This window comes from Acartia tonsa, unplaced genomic scaffold (genome assembly GCF_053477335.1).
Source record: "Acartia tonsa isolate MP-2025a unplaced genomic scaffold, ASM5347733v1 sca3, whole genome shotgun sequence".
NCBI classification, from domain to species: domain Eukaryota; kingdom Metazoa; phylum Arthropoda; class Copepoda; order Calanoida; family Acartiidae; genus Acartia; species Acartia tonsa.
The window spans coordinates 37,501-40,000 of NW_027649597.1; the positions used below are offsets into that span (position 1 = coordinate 37,501).

General features: G+C 47.8%; 14 non-coding genes across 14 annotated transcripts in view; 5 read left to right on the forward strand and 9 right to left on the reverse strand.

Annotated features, from left to right (window-relative positions):
* TRNAT-AGU (transfer RNA threonine (anticodon AGU)) overlaps nt 1-38 on the forward strand; it is a 74-nt gene extending 36 nt beyond the window's left edge. Inside the window, exon 1 of the tRNA in view lies at nt 1-38. This exon is cut by the window's left edge and continues 36 nt beyond it. This is a non-coding gene — a tRNA (tRNA-Thr).
* A 111-nt stretch (nt 39-149) lies between these two features.
* TRNAF-GAA (transfer RNA phenylalanine (anticodon GAA)) lies at nt 150-222 on the reverse strand. The gene has a single exon. It is a non-coding gene; the product is annotated as a tRNA-Phe (tRNA).
* A 106-nt stretch (nt 223-328) lies between these two features.
* On the reverse strand, nt 329-400 carry TRNAQ-CUG (transfer RNA glutamine (anticodon CUG)). The gene has a single exon. It is a non-coding gene; the product is annotated as a tRNA-Gln (tRNA).
* Nucleotides 401-537: 137 nt separating this feature from the next.
* Nucleotides 538-609, reverse strand: TRNAP-AGG (transfer RNA proline (anticodon AGG)). The gene has a single exon. It is a non-coding gene; the product is annotated as a tRNA-Pro (tRNA).
* A 109-nt stretch (nt 610-718) lies between these two features.
* TRNAV-CAC (transfer RNA valine (anticodon CAC)) lies at nt 719-791 on the reverse strand. Its single transcript has one exon. It is a non-coding gene; the product is annotated as a tRNA-Val (tRNA).
* An 84-nt stretch (nt 792-875) lies between these two features.
* Nucleotides 876-948, forward strand: TRNAR-ACG (transfer RNA arginine (anticodon ACG)). The gene has a single exon. It is a non-coding gene; the product is annotated as a tRNA-Arg (tRNA).
* Nucleotides 949-1,099: 151 nt separating this feature from the next.
* TRNAN-GUU (transfer RNA asparagine (anticodon GUU)) lies at nt 1,100-1,173 on the reverse strand. The gene has a single exon. It is a non-coding gene; the product is annotated as a tRNA-Asn (tRNA).
* A 128-nt stretch (nt 1,174-1,301) lies between these two features.
* TRNAE-CUC (transfer RNA glutamic acid (anticodon CUC)) lies at nt 1,302-1,373 on the forward strand. The gene has a single exon. It is a non-coding gene; the product is annotated as a tRNA-Glu (tRNA).
* Nucleotides 1,374-1,473: 100 nt separating this feature from the next.
* On the reverse strand, nt 1,474-1,555 carry TRNAS-GCU (transfer RNA serine (anticodon GCU)). The gene has a single exon. It is a non-coding gene; the product is annotated as a tRNA-Ser (tRNA).
* Nucleotides 1,556-1,652: 97 nt separating this feature from the next.
* TRNAE-UUC (transfer RNA glutamic acid (anticodon UUC)) lies at nt 1,653-1,724 on the reverse strand. Its single transcript has one exon. It is a non-coding gene; the product is annotated as a tRNA-Glu (tRNA).
* A 3-nt stretch (nt 1,725-1,727) lies between these two features.
* On the reverse strand, nt 1,728-1,800 carry TRNAV-AAC (transfer RNA valine (anticodon AAC)). The gene has a single exon. It is a non-coding gene; the product is annotated as a tRNA-Val (tRNA).
* Nucleotides 1,801-1,904: 104 nt separating this feature from the next.
* Nucleotides 1,905-1,976, forward strand: TRNAH-GUG (transfer RNA histidin (anticodon GUG)). The gene has a single exon. It is a non-coding gene; the product is annotated as a tRNA-His (tRNA).
* Nucleotides 1,977-2,062: 86 nt separating this feature from the next.
* TRNAG-UCC (transfer RNA glycine (anticodon UCC)) lies at nt 2,063-2,134 on the forward strand. The gene has a single exon. It is a non-coding gene; the product is annotated as a tRNA-Gly (tRNA).
* Nucleotides 2,135-2,345: 211 nt separating this feature from the next.
* On the reverse strand, nt 2,346-2,464 carry LOC145310546 (5S ribosomal RNA). Its single transcript, XR_013876597.1, has one exon. It is a non-coding gene; the product is annotated as a 5S ribosomal RNA (ribosomal RNA).
* Nucleotides 2,465-2,500: the final 36 nt, after the last annotated feature.

A 2,500-nucleotide genomic window follows, 5' to 3' on the forward strand; every position in this document is an offset into this window, starting at 1 on the left:
TAAACAGGAGATCCCGAGTTCGAATCTCGGTGGTGCCTCAACTTTTTTTGACCAACCCAACTGTCAAAAGAAGGCCTCTGAAAGATTTCACTGCTCACATTTTGCCCAAGATACAGGAAAAATGAAGCGAAACAAACAGTTCAACAAAATGCCGCGACCCGGGATCGAACCGGGGACCTTTAGATCTTCAGTCTAACGCTCTCCCAACTGAGCTATCACGGCCTGTGCTATGTTCTTGGCGACCCAAGCGGAAACGCAGCAGCATAGCATTTCAAAAAGAAAAAGTGGCCTGACAGACGAAAACAAACGAACAAACAGAAAAAGAGACAGGTCCTACCGAGATTTGAACTCGGATCGCTGGATTCAGAGTCCAGAGTGCTAACCATTACACCATAGGACCTTCACATCTAGCGATGTCAAGATGCACGTACAGTTTTCCAATCGTTTTCCCATTGAAAAGAAAAAGGTAAAACAACTGGAACATATTTGCAGAAACCCTGAAATTAGGGCCAAACATGACCAATCCAAAAAGCAAGTGGGCTCGTCCGGGATTTGAACCCGGGACCTCTCGCACCCTAAGCGAGAATCATACCCCTAGACCAACGAGCCAGCTGTTGAGTGGTAACAGTGCGTGTGGGTATTTATTTGACATGCCTGCGGAAGGAGACTCACCTTTGAACGAGGACCTTCAAGAAAGAAGAAGAAAAAACAGACTGTTTGGTTCCTGCCGGGATCGAACCGGCGACCTTATCCGTGTGAAGGACACGTGATAACCACTACACTAAGGAACCTTGCTGGTAGAGAGGCAAATTCTTTGTTTGAAATATTGAGTTGTAGCAAATGTGGTATGGATCTGTCCCAACGGTGTACTACAGGGTCTCGTGGCGCAACGGATAACGCGTCTGACTACGGATCAGAAGATTGCAGGTTCGAATCCTGCCGAGATCGGATTTTTATCTTTGAACAGACTAAATGTGTATGACTGAGACACATGGCATGACATTGCATACACAGATACATGGACAATATGTTTGTTTAGCTGCCAATACTTATGTTTTGTTCACGTTGATTGCTACGCTCAACAAGAAAAAGGTGTCTGCGCCCCCGGGTGGGCTCGAACCACCAACCTTTCGGTTAACAGCCGAACGCGCTAGCCGATTGCGCCACGGAGGCAAGTTGATGATGCTGGTATCGAAATAATTGAGAAATATGCCAACATGGTTAAATAATTGTACAATTGAGAAAGCCAGTTTGGAAAATGCTTTGTTTAAGTTTGCACTGCTAAACACATCATACATCCTTCCGTTATGGTCTAGTGGTTAGGATAGCTGGCTCTCACCCAGCAGGCCCGGGTTCGATTCCCGGTAACGGAAAACTTTTTTCCCCCCTCTTGTGCGCTTGTCCAAGTGTAGTTGAGTTGGTATAGCATCGAATTTCTCGAGAGAAGAAAAGGCAATAATTGAACAAAACTTCCGACGAGGATGGGATTCGAACCCACGCGGGCAGAGCCCATTGGATTAGCAGTCCAACGCCTTAACCACTCGGCCACCTCGTCAACTAGGAGGAGTCAGGCCGAAACTTGGGAAGCCCTTGATGTTTGCATGAAAGAATGAGATCCTGGTGGTTCAGCAGTTTTTAGAGAAGAAAAAGATTTCCCACGCCGGGAGTTGAACCCGGGCCTCCTGGGTGAAAGCCAGATATCCTAGCCGTTAGACCACGTGGGATCATGTTTCCGTCCGGGATCGAACCGGAGACCTTCTGCGTGTTAGGCAGATGTGATAACCGCTACACCACGGAAACTCTGTGGTATAGTGCCAACTAAGGTGGGATGTTATCAAATCACGGAAAAGGCTGGCCTTTGTGGTATGTACACTAGAACATTTGTGCCTTTGTCACTGTCTCTAGCCGTGATCGTCTAGTGGTTAGGACCCTGCGTTGTGGCCGCAGTAACCCAGGTTCGAATCCTGGTCACGGCAGTGACAATTTTTTCCTTTCCCTGTCACATCGTGACTTTGAATTTGGAACTGGCGGATGGTATTGTGGGAGCCCATGTCATGAAGAAGCGTCAGTGGTATAGTGGTGAGCATAGCTGCCTTCCAAGCAGTTGACCCGGGTTCGATTCCCGGCTGACGCAGAGCTGAATTTTTAAGCCATGGTATGTGCCGTAATTGGCCAATACTGCTTCCAAATTGTGCAACAGAGATCACCAAGCCTCCGTAGCGCAGTAGGCAGCGCGTCAGTCTCATAATCTGAAGGCCGTGAGTTCGAGCCTCACCGGGGGCAGACTTCATTTTGATCTTAATATGTCTAATGCGTGTAGTGATGGAAAGGAAAACGAAAGTTTAGGCCTACGACACCAAGTATTCCCAGGCGGTCACCCATCCAAGTACTAACTTGGCCCAATGTTGCTTAACTTCAGTGATCGGACGAGAACTGGTGCTTTCAACATGGTATGGCCGTAGACATTGATGATGGGCAATGCAACGGTATGAGTCAATCC